Here is a 17,500-nt window from a genome sequence, read left to right as displayed (position 1 = left end):
TAAGCTTGTAAATAAACCTTTGTTGTGTTAGTGTTTCTTTCTATATTCGTATCCCCAGTTTCAACTGTTGGTGTTGAATTTTTTTTGTTTATTTCATATCGAACCTGAAGCGGACCTCTCTCGATTCGTAACAGATAGGCAGTCATCATAGTAATATCTGGATAAATGGGACAGTCAGTACAGTAATACCTGGATAAAAGGGACAGTTACTACACTAATATCTGGATACTTTGGACAGTTTGAACAGTGATATCTGGACACAATGGGCAGTGTGTGCAGCAATTCCTGGATAAACGGTACAGTTACCACATTAATGCATGGGTAATGGGACAGTTAGGACAGGAATTTCTGGATAAAAGGGACAGTCAGTGCAAGGAGGTGCAGGGAATTGTTTTGAATTGTTCAGAGGCTCAGAGTTTTCCCAAGCAGTGCTGGGTTAGTCAGTTAGTAAATATGTAAATATATATATATATATATATATATATATATATATATATATATATATATATATATATATATATATATATATATATATATTATTGGGGTTTTATATTACATATACACAATTCTGTTATTACCATCATCACCGTCATCTATTTGATTTTCAAAAGCATTTGTTACTTAAGTAAATATTCCAGGATTTTTCATCACAGTGTAGGCCTACTGCAGTCGTTGCTTTTGGTAGTTCCAACATGTTATCCTCTCAATTTGAGTATCTTTGACTAAACTTTTTAGTCACCATCCCACTTAATCCCTCCCCGCCCATCTCCTCTGTTTAGTAACAAAGAGGAGTAGTTCTTGAAACGGTCACTCCACCTTTAAAGCCTCTGGACACCTTCAACCTCAGCTACGCGGGTGATCACACTTCCGTTTAACTCTCTCTCTCTCTCTCTCTCTCTCTCTCTCTCTCTCTCTCTCTCTCTCTCTCGCTCATAACTTCCCTAACTAAGTTAAGAGGAAATAATGTTTTGCCCAATGATCGGGTATGTGTAAAGCTGGGGTCACACATTCACGTATCACTACGGCGCATGCCCACGTATGTGGATCGTAGGCATCTTCGTGGTGAAATGACCTTAAACAGCTGGTAAACAGGACACGGGCTGACGGACGTAAAGCCAGCACCGTACATTGTGCAGCAAATGTACGCGCAACGCAAGTATAGTGTGACGCCTACCGGAACTGGTCCTGCGATGTCCTACACAACCCCAAGAGTATAAGCTAGAGTATAAGTTCTACGTTGTTGACTTACATCGGTACCACGCCCATCGTTGTGGGACTGTAGGGTACAAAAGGGCAGGCCTGTAAACTCCGCGCAGCAAGAAGTATTCCGCCCCTGTTCTGAAACATCATGGATTAAACAACACAGCAGCCTTAGGAACTTAGATAACAACTGTTGAAATGAGATTCATTCGCAGGCACACAAAACTAATAAAATAAAAATACATTACAAGAGCCCCAGACTAACCCTAGAGATACACTTAATGTACACCAAAACACACATCAATTACACCTTAAGTAAAATATGAAGCTGTTTCAACTCAAAAACTACACAATGAATAGGAAATGAACTGAAAAATAGAAAATAATAGAAAAACAGAGAGAGAGAGAGAGACTTCAATGAGTACCAGATATAAAAGAGCCAGAATTATAAAGATACTTAGAAAATACCATAAAATAACATAAAATATAAATATATACTTAAAAAGACACTTAACATTCAAAATATAAATATATACATTGCACAAACTATAAGTTCTCGATGAAGCTCGAGGATGGAGGGCGGAGAGAGAGAGAGAGAGAGAGAGAGAGAGAGAGAGAGAGAGGCAAATGTAAAAGCACTTCTGTATATATTTTGGTCATATATTATTTTGTCTAGACTCAGTTTGTTTGCTACTTTCAAAGTGAATACAAAAAAATTTCTTTATTTAAAATGATTTATTGTATTGAGATAGTTTTGTATGTCTTATTTGGCACTCCTGACCTGAAGGCGCCGACCTGACCTTTTTAATACCGCGCTACAGCGTTGCTACGTCGTACAGGGTTGTAAACGTGCGAGTCGGTTCCTCGTAGGCTACAGCGCAATGAGGAGGCCCACGTGCTTCGTGACGAGAAGAAAACCGCGGCGGCGAACAATACCGTTGAGCCCAGCTCCTACACCGTTGCAGTCACTGTGGGTCCCTCGTGCAACGCCAGGAGCTACGTCAGGTGACATTTTGCGTGACCATCCACGACTTGTTTTGAACATTTCAAAACAGGAGTGACCTACGGCGCTCCCTGGCTGGTGCACAGCGCCCGGCCGACCCGTCACCGTACGTCCACGATTTGACGTATCTTTTACGGAACATTTACGGTTTACTGACGTAAGCTGTTGCCAACTACCAATTTCCGCTGATGCGTGGGCGTGCGTGCGTTGATACGTGAATGTGTGACCTTAGCATAAGGCGACACATATTTGGAGGAAGGGCAAACCATCCAGATAAGTAGGTCTGGTGGATGTCAATGAAATCCTGACGGTGGGTCACCATCACAACAATGTCGCCATTACCAAGTGTTACCCTTTGTTATTCAGTAAGGAAACACTCGTTATAAAAAGCTTTGTACAGTGTGCTGCTTTCTATGTAAGCAAATACCAAAGGTTAGTAAAAAAAAGTCTTTGCTAAATCAGAAAAAAATGACCGCGTACTTCAAATGACATGTTTATTTTTATTTTTATGCTATCATTATTTAAACCTGTGTTGTTCTTGCAAACAGCGGTTCACCAAACGGGACAATATTGAGTGGCAACTTCTTCATACATAGTGTTCAAGTATATGCCATACTGATTTGTGTGGCGAGCGGCACACAAGCCACATAGACCATTGGGGTCAGCCGTCAAAATAAAAGCGTTGAAGTCTTTTATTGTAACTCGCAACTCGCAACTAGTGGAAGGAAATAAAACCCGTTACTTCATGTTGGAGGCGTCACATGAGCCACATTTATTGGTCGTCAACCGTCGGCCTCACAAAAGCGAAATCTGATTTCAATTTTGATGATGGTCATGGTGATGATGCTGATCCTTCTAAGTGCGAGACGTGTTTTAATAGGTTCCCATTACACACCGAGGCCACTGCCTTCCTTTTCCAATTCATTCACATGAGACAGACATCAAAGTCGTGCTTAGCTTCTCTAACCCTTGTAAGCCCATTTTTAAAATGGCCAACTGTTGTTTTTTTCGGGCAAGACAAATTGTTCTTTCGTTTGCTTCGGATCTGAAGCTTCGTAACGCGCGCGTGTGTGTGTGCGAGAAAGAGAGAGAATGTGCATATATATATATACATAGATATATATATATATATATATATATATATATATATATATATATATATATATATATGTGAGTGTGTGTGTGTGTATATAATATATATTGACAAACAAAACATTAAGCTGCAATGTCGTTTGATATATACACGACTTTTCAGTGACGCTTTTCAGTGGCGCTAACCATTAGGCTGTTAAGAGATATAAAATTAACGCAGAATTGTCGAATTTTGGTTTTTGCACAATTCCCTTCATGAATTTCGATACACAGGGCATGGCTATTGGTAAACCAAAACTGGGACTATCATGGCAATAATACAGTGGGCGTTTACCTGGTGCTGTTTTGTTTTGTTATGAAGAACTTGATTGGCTGGATGTATCTCAATGAAAGTTTGTTTTCATCAATTTTATCTAATAAATCCATTGTGAAAAACAAGCAACATCATAATAATAAAGTTTTATTAAAAGAATAATATTGATATCACACGCTCTAAAAGAATACACATTACGAACATTAAGATGACAACAATCTCTGTAAAAATCGTATCTGTTTCCTAATTATCATACGTCCCCACCGTTACTTTCTTGTAAGGTGGAAGTTCACTTTATACTAGAAAAATTTAGCACGGTTCTTGGCATTTCAGTATTGGTGGTGTTTTTCATAAGTCTTAACACATGACTAAATCTAGTGGAGTTGGATGTTGTCCCCTCCAAAATATATAAGATCTAAACTTGATATATAAATGTAATTTCTAAAAAAGTGCTCAGACGAAGTCCAACAGCAAAGACAGCGTCGGAAGTCCTTCAGAGGGTCCAATCAGTTGTCCGGTGAATTCTCAAACGCATACCGTTGGGCATTACTTTTATCAAACTCCAAATGCCCCTAAACACTTGTCTAAAATGTTTTCCAACTAAAAAGGTCTCAAAGGTTTGTCAGTTACTAAGTATGTAATTACTCTGCTGGCCTAACTCAGGAAATTTGAAGTTATTTACTTTGTTAAGCCGTAGAAGTAGAACGATGTCTGGATATTGAAACCACTCGAAACCACACATATATTAAATGATTAATTGAACATATGGTTGTTGAGGGGAGGGGGGCGGGGGTGTTGCGCCTGTCTTCGGACTGTAGATTTCTAGTATAGGCAATCCCTAGCACTAGTGTTCCTGCCATACACTAGCGATCTTTTAAGCATTTAAGTTAAAAAAAGTTGGGCGTTGGGGATCACTTGCCTCATTTCGATACATAATATCTCCGGTTTTATTTCACTGAAACATGTGACTTGAGAACTGTGATAAGAATTTCTATGTAACTGCCATTGGCCCTAAGTAAAAAAGAAGAATAAAATATTCTTTACGCTCTGGGAAACTATTTTTAAGACATGCCATTTTGTCATGACCTAGGCTTGCCCTCATTGAGGTTTCTTTCAATTTTATTTTCTTGATGGCTCATCTATTTACGAAATTAAGTGAAAAAAAAGATTGCTTCTACTCATGATGTTTCTTTCATTTTAGTGTAAAAATATATATAACTTATCCCAAAATGAAAACTTACAATAACAAAAGAATTCGTTTTCTAATATATATTTAGAATGTTTCCTACCAATATCACTCTTAGGGAACTGAACGAGTCGCAGGCAGGCTTGGATATTTTTTGTTTTTGTTTTTACACGGATGGAGAGAGGGCCATTGTATTATAAATTGCCGCTAGATGACTATGTTGTCTTACGATTCGTAGACCTGAGCCAAGTGGTCTGCGAAATCAATATATATCCCACGATGGAAATTCACTTTCGGGCAGATATTCAGTTTTCTGCTGACTGCCGTTGTTAAATTCAGTTATTTGAATGTCTCCTCTCGTCTCGTATCCATCAATTAGTCACTTTTTACGTGCATCCTGTACTCCTCACTCATCGGTAATCCTCACGTTTCCCTTCTCAGAATTCCTGGAACTTTTGCGATGCTGTCAATGTAAATGTTGATCGTTTTCCATGACCGAGGAAGTACCATATCAATGAATTAGTATAGTAATATTCTTTTACGAAAGTCTTTGCGCCTATTCTGTAGTATATGTTATGCTTGAATTGTATCTATTAGTTTGATTAATGTTTTGATTAAGTTGAATGTCGTGGAGAAATCATACAAATGGTTTGGCATAAATAACAATTGCAGATCACATATTGCCAGTACCTGCCAGTAGCGCTTCCTTTCTCTCTCTCTCTCTCTCTCTCTCTCTCTCTCTCTCTCTCTCTCTCTCTCTCTCTCTACGCTGAATTATTTTGTTCAGGAAGTAGTAAGGTTTTGTTTTACTTATCTCCTGGATTGATTGAATATGAACTTTAGGTCTTGAAGACCATCCTCCGGAACTTATCAGGATTATTCAGCGCCGTAATGAAGATGAAATATATAAATTAATATGATTAATAATGAATAAGTGAATGATAATATACTAATAAAATTCAGTGTTCAAATATTTGCGTAAAAAAATTAAGAATGATGGTAAGTAAAGCCATAAAAATAGATAATTATAAAACTTTTATAAAAAAAAAATATAGAATAAATATGAACTTGAATCAAAAGGTTACGGACTCGTCAACGACCCAAGTCTAAACCAAAAACATAAAATTATCTGCAATGTTTCCTTGTTTGCTCTCTAGTGTATTGTCAAGCAGTTCGTTGCATTTTTCATAATCCGTTGGACCTGCAATATTTTTTTTATTTTTGAAGTTAAAAGGGTAATTCAAATTGGATTTTTATTTATGGCATCTTTGATTAAAGTCGAAAAATCGGTTTAGAGTTTTAGTAGAATTACACATTAAAATAGACAGCCTCCTTTGTAAAGTTCAATGGATTATGAGCTTGGATAAATGAATACTAAACCTGTTTCAGTCAATTATGCCGTGCGAGATATATTACTCCTGATCTCTTGTTTGGAGATATCATCATGATCAATGATTTCTTGATCTTCACCAAGCAAACAAGTTTCCAGATAACCCTCAGCTGCATAGTACTGAACTTCCTGAGTCCCTATGTAACGCGGCACCCCCCCCCCCCCTCCCCCCCTCCCAATCAACTTCCCCTTGTGTACAGGCAGCATGTTTCAGGTATACGAAAATAAATGTTACGACCATGTTATCTGTATTTTGTGCATAAATTAGTTTTATGTTGGGAAAAAGATACAGAAAGCCCAAAATAATGCCTATTAAACAAAGAAATTGATTCCTTATTATTTATCCAATGGTTCCCTCCAAAAATAATTGACTGTTATTAGGCAACTCAAGGAGTCGCTGACTTGGATTTTTCAGCCACAGGAATCGAGAGATTTCCAATTCCGGGTTATCCTTCAACCATAGTACCCCTTGAACTTATACTTACAACGTCTCACTCCTATTGATATATGGGGTTGATACCAAGTTTAGGACATAACACATCACTAGTTTATTATATTACCTCAGTTTTCTTCATCAAAGTAACTTAGGTTACTTGATCTAATGCCAATATATCTTCTGTCTATATCACTCAGATTTAGGCAAGTATAGTTTTCAAGTATGATCATAAGCCCGGTGACAAAAAAAAAAAATCTTTAGCCATCAACGAAGAATCGACGGCATAATAAGACTTATCACGCAGTCATTATTATGCAAAACTTTATAACTTATCAAAACGAAATGAAGGGAAGTATGTATAACAGTGGTAAGCCATTACATCAAATGAAATATAACTCAGACCTCTCAAACCATCACTAGGCATAAGTCGTAACAAGGCCGGTGCGCATTTAAAATCGCATTGCTATGAAATCAGAGTTATAACTGTAGGGAGATTTTAACTGGTTGTTCAGGAGGCAATTTCGTTTGAGCTTTTCATAATGACACTTGGCTCGACATATAATCTTGTAGGTCTCTTAAGGCTGTAATTGGTAAACGTTGCAAGAAATTCACCAAGAAAATTTATAAGTTAATCAATTTCTTTTGGTGTATTCACGAATAAGTTAAGAATGAGTATACATATTTTCGTTAAGAGCCGAGATAGTCTATAAGACTTATCATTACTATATGGAACTATCCATATTTGAATTCGCTGTATAACAAACCTCTTGCATGCTCCACATGAACACACTAAAACCGAATCGTAGTAACAGACAAATAATATTTCTGGTGGTCTGTGAGCTCAAGCTGATAAAAATTAAGACAAAGCAATTCATGAAGAGAAATGAACTACAAAAAATATAAAAGAGTAAGCTATTTTAGACTAGCTCTAATTAAAAATCGGCAAACTTCATCGAAACCCGTTTGTGGGTGGAAGTTGGCGATATAAGGGCAAAGATCGAATACCATTATTTACTTTGCTTGTTAACTTAGAGCTAGTCTAAAATAGCTTACTCTTATATTTTTGCAGTTCATTTCTTTGTAAATGTATCCATATTGTCATAAGCCCATTATATACAGCTATTTACGCTAAAAAAGGAAACGCAAATGGGGCCTGCACTGAGTCGTCCAGTGGGAGGAGAAGGTATTCCTTGTGTCAATCGGCAGCTGCAAGGACTGGGTCTCGATAGATCGCCTCAAGACCACCATCATCCCCAACGAAGACGACCCCGCTGAAGGCCCTCACAAAACCCCGATGCCGCTTGTTCCTGACAGTGCCCCTAAACATCGGCAATGCCGCCCAAGGAAAGCAGTCAAACACCCCAGGCAGCATCCTGCTTTCCAGCCCTCAAGATGACAAGGCCACTCAAGATGCCCCTCGACCGAAGGAATCACGAACCCAAGGACTCCCTCAGCTCCCTGCAAGATTCTGTTAAGTCATCCAACAATTCTACGTAATCATTGTGTTGGGGGGGAATATTTGTAAGGACGACATTCTGGCGAATGTTCGCCCTTCCATTGTAAAAATCTGTATATCCATATGTCCTCTCTTTTCTTCCAGGAACTAAAATGTAGAGCATTTTATGCCCTTTCTTTTGATGTATATATGTCGGAAATCCGTTCCCTCTGTGTAATACTATTCATGTATTTTCGTCTGTGAAGAAACACATTCACAGCAGGGGCCCTGCCCCTTTTTTACTGTTTGTTCATGCGTGCGTGACGGACACTACGTTTCCGTCCGCATACTGCCTTAGTACAGTTGTTTTGCAGAATAAAGTTAGTTCGCTCACTCTCCTCGTCTTTCTCAGTCCTCACATATTAAACAAAGGTGATTTTCTTTTAGTATGATAATCATTTCGTCCTCTAGTGGATTCAGATCAGCGCACAGAGGAGAAATGAGAACGTCTCCTCTGTACGTTGGTTCAAATCCACGAAAGGACGAAATTATTATCAACTAAAAAATTCCTTTGTGTTTAACATATATGAAAATACATTTTCAAGGTATAGCGAGTTGAATATTTAAGGACATATGTAGGTTAATGGATATATTATGTATATATATCTATATATATATATATATATATATATATATATATATATATATATCTATATATATATATATATATATATATATATATATATATATAGATATATATATATATATATATATATATATATATATATATATATATATATATTATATAATATACGCGAAGTGAATGCTTACTAATGTACGCTTGGAAAGTTTATTGATCGTCGACAGACATTTTACCGAGAGACACAAGACATTTAATCGATTGGACATTTTGTATCCATTCTGCAATACTTCTTCCTCGGAAGAGAAGTAGGATAGAGAACTAGAAATGACTTTCAGTCAAAAGAAGGTTTCCACAATTGTCCCCCGGCCCTGATGCGAACGGCACCCCAATGAAAAAATCACAGTCGACTTCCCCTGCAGAGAGAGAGAGAGAGAGAGAGAGAGAGAGAGAGAGAGGATCTCGCCTACAGCAACGTCTTGAGCATCATGGGACAAATAAGAGAACTTCAAGATGGCAATGAATTTACCAGTGACGGTCATGCGATGGCGATCAACGGGGAGTCTTCCTTATTTCAAAAACAAAATCAACATTGGTCAAACTTTGCTGGAAATTGAGATGGTCCTTCGCCAAATCTAGCGAGGAGCTACTCCAGAGAATTTGAACATTGTCGATTATATTTTTGAAATAAGGAAGACTTTCCCCGTTGATCGCCATCGCATGACCGTCACGGATAAATTCATCGCCATCTTGAAGTTCTCTTATTCGTCCCTGATGCTCAAGACGTCGCTGTTGGCGAGATCCTTCCTCTCTCTCTCTCTCTCTCTCTCTCTCTCTCTCTCTCTCTCTCTCTCTCTGCAGGGGAAGTCGAATGTGTTGTTTTTCATGATGGTGCCGTTCGCATCAGGCCGGTGGACAATTGTGGAAAGCTTCTTTTGACTGAAAGTCCATTTATAGTTCTCTATCGTACTTCTCTTCCGATTAAGAAGTATTGCAAAATACACGAACTGGAAACAAAATGTTCAATCGATTAAATGTCTTGTGTCTCTCAGTAAAATATCTTTCGACGAAAGTATAAGGAAATTTCTCTCTTTAGTTTGCATCGGCAAACTCTGGAAACGTACATTAACAGTCATTCAGTTAACGTATAGTTCTTATTTTCAGCCCTGTACAATAAATATTTACCAATAATAATGGTTGATAAAGTAGTGAATATAGGTAAGTGTAGTAGCGCAATAAGGATTCCGTTACTCATGAGTGAGGTATATGAAGTCATACATCAAATTTGAATTGAATTTGAAGTCATACATCAGTACTGGTGTTTCAGTGTCACAGGATGGTAACAAAGCTACCCTGGTAATAACACAAAACAGAATTAGCAAATAATGAGGGGGAGAGCACAAAGGTTTTCTTACATTATAGAATTGATTAGACCAATATATGACAATGAATATATCAGACATTCTTACGCACACATTATATACATACATATATATATAATATATATAGATATATATATATATATATATATATATATATATATATATATATATATATATATATATATATATATATATATATATATATATATATATATATATATATATATATATATATATAATGTGTGCGTAAGAATGTCTGATATTTTCATTGTCATATATTGGTCTAATCAATTCTATAATATATATATATATATATATATATATATATATATATATATATATATATATATATATATATACACACACACACACACACACATATATATATATATATATATATATATATATATATATATATATATATATATATATATATATATATTCACTGCATTTTGATATCTGAGGGGATGAAGTATAAATTGCTTAAACCTATATTTATTCATTAATGGTCTCTGAAATCGGAGGTATGTTGCAGCTTTACATTCTTTGAATAATTCCCTGTGAGGCTATTTTATTATTTGCTTTAAAACGTCCTCTGCCACTGGGAAACACTGAATACGTGAAAGCTCCTTACTCTCTTGGCAAATTAATGTGTTAGGTGTTTGTGTGAGGTGAGGTTTGATGAAGCTCTTTTTCTGGCACACCTTTTCAAGAAAATAAGTCAAAGTACAGAACCTATTGACAACCAGACAAAGGAAAAATGTAATCGCTATGAAGGGAATCTTTCAATGCTGCAAGTGAACTCTTCTGTCTTTTATGCATGGACTCAGCGCTGCTTATGAGTAGATACGGATTACCTCTTTCTCTTTGGAGAGGAGATAACAGATTCAGCGTTCTCTTGTCTTTTACCTTAATTCGTCGTCGTATTTGCTGACCACGATTCTTGGGCCTTTGTTGCCCATTTCATTGTCGTCTTCATCATTCGTCCTCTTCCCCAGTCAGCCCTACTTGTTGAGCCTTTAAGCCACTATTTGGCTCTTCATTTGCTGACTCAGGTTCCAATTCTGTGGCACAGTTAGGCAAGCGGAACACACACACACACACACACACACACAGAGAGAGAGAGAGAGAGAGAGAGAGAGAGAGAGAGAGAGAGAGAGAGAGAGAGAGATTTTGTATAAAAATTTTCTATTTTCATACGATGATAAACATGCCGCTCAGACAAACTAGATGCTTCAGAGACTGGGATATAACAGTTGAAATGTAAAAGATGCATAAAGATAGACTGATCAACCTGGCTGACTCGAATTCACTGTGCATTCGTTTGTATACATATGGATAGTATAATAGGTAACGTGATATGAGCAAAGGTGAAGGGCAATGGGAGGTCGCAAATGATTATCAGTTCAAGTATTTCATTTTCCTTCAGGATTTTCCACTCAAACGGACAAATTGAATCCTTGAACATATTTGCTGAAACATATCTTCAGACGACACCTGCATTTGTTTTGTTTTTTACCGGTGTGATCGCCCAGCCTGACATCTTTTTCTAAATCCTTAACCCTTTTCTGGTTTTTGTCCAGTTGAAAGGAAGAGCTAGGTGTGCTACAAATTTAAGGATGGGAGGTGTCAGAAAAAGTCGGGAAAGTGGAGACGGGAAAAGGTGGAAAGGCTTTATGGCATAGAAATAAACCGTTAACGGAATCCGCAGATTGAGGATGCCTAATTTGCATGGCTGGAGTGTAGGAAGAGCATTCCTACTGTACTGTCAGTGGTGAGAATGACCCTCTTTAAGATCGGCAGAACAATGGTCGAAATGAGCTTTAGGAAATAGGCGAGGGAGGAATCATTCATCGGATGCATTGCCCTCCATTTGATCTCATCGACAGATGGAGCAACAGATGAAGCAACTCTGGTATAGGTGAAATTCCAAACCGGGATTCATAAAACTAATTCTAAGCTCTAGATAATATGATGAAAAAAACGAGACATTGACGCGAAATTTTGTAGAAGCAAATTTATCGGTTTGAGATCTCTTCAAGGCAAGTATGAAGTTTCCTGACTCTTAGAACATTGATGGAAATTAGTTTCAGTTGAGTTCTTACTAAACATAATTATGTTCTGGGATGATTATTCAGATGTGCCCATAGTATCGGATTTTATCCTTAATGAAAGTAAGAGCATTTGAAGACGGTGGAATGAGAGAAGATTACTTACTTGGATGTGAAGACAGAAGAGATGATGTCAGATTTCTTGGAGATATCAGGAACCACAACAAATGATTTTCTGAAATTTTGGGAAAAAAGATGAGCATACATCTGTAAGATAGTGTTGAAATCAAGGGTCTCTAGAAATAGTGAACTTAATAAAGTTTGGAATATATATTTGAGAAAAGACTTGAAACACTGTGATGGTAATCTGATTGATTAAACCGGTACTCTTTCTGAGGTGTTTTCATCAACTAAGCAAAAAATGCATGAGTACTTTATCAGGATGCAGAAACACTTGAAAAAATGGGGATGGATAAAATTAAAGAGGGACACGGTAGGATAATAAGAAGGAGCACTGGAATTACAGAGAGGAAAGTTCTTAAAATGAAGACTAAGGTATGAGAATTTTTTCCCCGAAAAGCTACCTGCAAATACATTCATCAGAAGAACAGAGAGGAAGAACGACGAACTTTCAGAAGTTGCTGAGGACTTTTTTGGCAAAGAACCAGAAATGTCTGTGGCAGAAGAAATGAGACTATCAAATCTCTTAACATTTCAAGTAAAAGAAACCCACAAATTCAATTTGTAACTTGTTTACTTCTAAGTATTTACATTTAGTTTTACTCCACACTCGAGTACTTTCAGGCCCTTCTGTGGCCCATTCTCAAGAGATGTTTGGGATGTTAGCCTGGGTCAAGGCCCAGCAGTCTTCTGGAACTTCTTCTCGTTGTGCTGTCATTTATGCGATGGCTGTTCTGGTTTTCTTGAGAGTTGCCAATCCCCTCTTGTCGCTCTGATATCCTGAGCTGATGGTCAATGGGATTCACCCTTGTGGTAAGGGTGTGGTCACCGAAAGTCTGTTGGGCAGGAAACCTAATTTCCAGGTCAGCAGGGTCAATCTTAGCTTCTTTTAATATCAAAGCTCGGCTTATGGGATCTTCTGAGGTAAAACCTTTGTCTCCTTCAATTACTTTAATCTCTCTGATAAGTGCACCTTCTACTACCCTCCTGTGACTAATTTTGTTGCTTTTGTATATAAGCCTACTGTTTTTGAAATCCATGGATTTCAAAAACAGTAGGCTTATATACAAAAGCAACAAAATTAGTCACAGGAGGGTAGTAGAAGGTGCACTTATCAGAGAGATTAAAGTAATTGAAGGAAACAAAGGTTTTACCTCAGAAGATCCCATAAGCCGAGCTTTGGTATTAAAAGAAGCTAAGATTGACCCTGCTGACCTGGAGATTAGGTTTCCTGCCCAACAGACTTTCGGTGACCACACCCTTACCACAAGGGTGAATCCCATTGACCATCAGCTCAGGATATCAGAGCGACAAGAGGGGATTGGCAACTCTCAAGAAAACCAGAACAGCCATCGCATAAATGACAGCACAACGAGAAGTTCCAGAAGACTGCTGGGCCTTGACCCAGGCTAACATCCCAACCATCTCTTGAGAATGGGCCACAGAAGGGCCTGAAAGTACTCGAGTGTGGAGTAAAACTAAATGTAAATACTTAGAAGTAAACAAGTTACAAATTGAATTTGTGGGTTTCTTTTTCAATTTCAAGTAATGTTTGATACAGATGTACAGTAAATTCTAGCTGACATAAAAGAATGTAGAAGAAGCATTCAGGATTAACTGATAAGGAGCCACAACAATCACACCGTTTGACCCCAAAATGGAAAAAGTATTTATACAGAGCAAAAATGTACTTCAATAGACGATTTGAAGCCTCAACAGCTTAAATTACCGTGAAACTTGGGTTTGACCTATCATTGCAACAATTATTCCATGTCAAATTAAGAAATGCTGGGAGAGATAGAGTATATGCAATAGTCACAATTGCTCTGAACTGTGTTGGGTTCTTTAACCAACTAACCTACTTCCTGAAGAGGATGACCTTTGCTAGCAAGTGAGAACAGAAGTAAAATGTTAACAATTTATTTAACAATCTAATAATTAGGTGCAATCTAACAGAAATGAAGGTATGCAGATTATATTAACACTGTTCACTCTACATCTGAACAACACTGGTATAGGTGCAAGAGTAGTGATACGGTCACACAGAAATCCCACACAACTCATACCCAGAAGCTCGAACTGTAGTATACTGCACCAAAAGTGGTAACTGGAATGAAATACAGAATTCCCATAATCAAGTGTAATTCGTAGAGTCGGGTTCTCTCATGTTAAGACAAATGTAAAGAAAATGCCACACAAGTAACAAAACCACACAGGTAACAGAATATTCCCAAGTTCACTAATTATGGGAAAAACCAAGATCACGCAGTGTTGAACAGAGATGGACATTGGCCACTCAGTTCCAGCGTTGAAGACGTCTCAAGAACCCGGCTGCCTGATAAACACGTAATGAGCCCAGTGGCTACTGACAAAATTGGAACATTACACAGTAATTATAAGAAACAAAGTAACAGCAATGAGAGAGATGTCTGGGAAAAATATTTTAAGTAAAATACGCAGGATCTGAGGTAAAGATAGGTCAAGAATGTTGGATGCTTCGTTCCAGTTGATCAGTAACAGGAAAGGGCACAAATTTCTTTTTCAACTGTGTGCGAAACAGAGCTACTCCATAAGATATTAAGATACTGTCTTGCTATAACTGAAGGAAAGCAACAACCCCTTTAGAGATTTAACACTAGATTAGCACCCCCGGGTAAAGATCTTGTTTTTCCTTATGCTGTGAGCCAGCATTAGCGCATGTGCATGGATACTGCCTCCTCCCAGGAGTCCTCCTATTTAGTGGTCTCCTACCCATGTGAGGTGCATTCGTTAGACTACATTCGTTAATGTTGGTGTCCAGTGTTTATGGTAAACATATTGACCAGGGTGGTGGTGCTGATGTGGTCTTATGGTAAACATATTGGCCAAGGGTGGTGTTGATATAGTCTTATGGTAAATATATTGACCAAGGGGTGTGTTGCTGGTATGGTCTTATGTTAACATATATTTACCAAGTTTGGTTTTGCTGATATGGTCTTATGGGAAACATATTTACCAAGGGTGGTGTAGCTGATATGGTCTTCGTGCTGCTTGCTAACCCTTGCCCCCCACACTATAAGTACTATGTACAAGTGTTTTTTTCTATCTATTTCTTGCTTTCTAAGAAAAAATATCCTTTTTTTTTGGAAAGCTTGGCCCACACCAACCATTCCTGAATAAGCTCTGGGAGGACTGGATCTTCTTGGAGAAGATGTGGACTCCAATTGTGGCGAACGGAATCTACCTCCAATCAATAAAGCCGTAGCAGTGAAAGTGTTTTTCTTTTTTTTAGCATTATACATGGTTTTCAATTATTTTCCACAGTTTTTGAAATCTTAAAAGTTTTGCTTAAGTACATCATTTTTCTTTATACAAAACATTGTATCTTTTGTTGAAAATAATATAATTGAGATTTGTTCAATGAATATGTTAACTGCCCTACTAAAAGCAATAGAAATTTAGATATAGGGTGCAACAGACTTTGCTGCGAACCGATTGGAATGACCAACAAAAAGTCGCGGGTGTTTAGGAAAAGTTTCAAGATATCAGGGAATAATTTGGGTGAATGAATGACACCGCCGACGAAGGCAGACATTATCAAGCCTTAGAGACGAGACCGTGGGTGAGCAAGTTGACTTAGCTGCTGGTCGCGAGTCATGTGATCGTGACGTCAGAAAAATGCGAACAAGTGCGTCTGTTCATGCGCCAAACAATTTAATGAGTTCGTAACAAGGCTCCTTAGAGTGTAATATAATGCGATTGCAGGCGAAAAGTGGCTAATCTAGAGCAGAAGCTTTGGAATGATCCATGGAGGGATGCCCTAGAGAGAAACAGAGAAGATCCATCCAGAAACGTAATAATGATAAAAGACTTTGTTAAACAACTGAACATTTCACAGATGCCCCGAGAGAAGCCGAAGTGCAGTGAAAAATATTTTCTTGTTCTCCCATGTCATAATTATGCTTTTTCATTTTATTGTGTGCATATCTATTTTTTTTATTTAATTTCCGATAATTGTGGTTTCTTTCCTCAGATGGATTCAAATGTCGCCAATTTAAATTAATTCTCTGACTGATACTTTTACCTCTTAAATTTTGGGAAAACAAGAAATAGTGATTGGACTGATGTTTTTTTTATGGAGAGGTAGTGTGGGGCATTTTAATTGAAATGATTATTACTAGGAGTGATTGTATTTCATGTTTTTGAGATTTCCAATTCATTTTCTTTCATTTCTTTATGTTAGTTTTTGTGGAAGGAAATATAGGCTCTATTTTTGCATCCCAGAGTTTGGTTTGAGCCTCGATTCAATAACTTGATTTAGTTACAGAGATGTCGTTCGGGGAGGACATTCAAGGTATAGGTCACGTTACCAGATGGTGTTTTTTCCCTCTTATTAGACAAGGTCAATTAGACCTTTGTAACAAATATATGCTTTTTAATAATGTAACTTTTGTACAAGATCTTCACCAAGGGGGTTGGTAATGTATCGTTTTCCAAGATGGTAATCTAGGGTTAATTAAGGGTGTAGGTCTGTATGACGGTCATTATATTTTCACTGTTAATATATATTCAATTTATGAAGATATGCCTGAGGTTTGAAACTTCTATTTCTTCCTAGCTTTTTAAGCATTGATATTACTCGGCACCCACCCCGCCCCCCACCTTTATTTCCCTCCCAAAAAACCAACAAATATTAAAAAAGAAAGAAAATTAATTGAAAATCCCAAAAACATGAAATATGAAATATAATCACTTTGATACTAATAGTTTCTGGATTTTATTCCGTTTCACCTACACCTTTCTTCTTTAATTTTCTATGACTTTTCCTCTTCTTGTTCTGCCTGATGTTTAAGCTATTTTTATTCACCTATATATTAATCTATTATCGTTAGTTATTCTTGGAAAATTCCTTTTTTTATCGGTTTCTTTTAAAGAGTTTATTTGAATACGCATTATATAATTTCGTAAAAGAAACTAACTATTTCTCTGCTCTCTGTCTTTTCTAGTTGTTTTACAATAAGCCAGTTTAAATTAGTCTTCGAGAGTTCAAAATTCTGATGGCACTGTTTTTGTTACAATGAACGCTATAAATCTTCTTTATAACACTTCATGAAAGGCTTATGCTGGCCTTATCCTTTCATGTTGATACTTTTGTTGTTTTACTTGGGCTCTGCTTTTTCATTTTCATTGATGTTCTTGGCCTGTGTTGCCTG

At 37.3% G+C, this 17,500-nt stretch overlaps 1 protein-coding gene across 4 annotated transcripts in view; it reads left to right on the top strand.

Annotated features, from left to right (window-relative positions):
* The window catches only part of LOC135217401 (regulator of G-protein signaling 9-like), an 835,664-nt gene that overhangs the window by 114,418 nt on the left and 703,746 nt on the right, over positions 1-17,500 (top strand). The window lies entirely within an intron of this gene.

Source organism: Macrobrachium nipponense, chromosome 19 (assembly GCF_015104395.2).
Source record: "Macrobrachium nipponense isolate FS-2020 chromosome 19, ASM1510439v2, whole genome shotgun sequence".
NCBI lineage: Eukaryota > Metazoa > Arthropoda > Malacostraca > Decapoda > Palaemonidae > Macrobrachium > Macrobrachium nipponense.
Note: the sequence above shows the minus strand (reverse complement) of the source record. Positions and strands in the feature narration are given on the sequence as shown.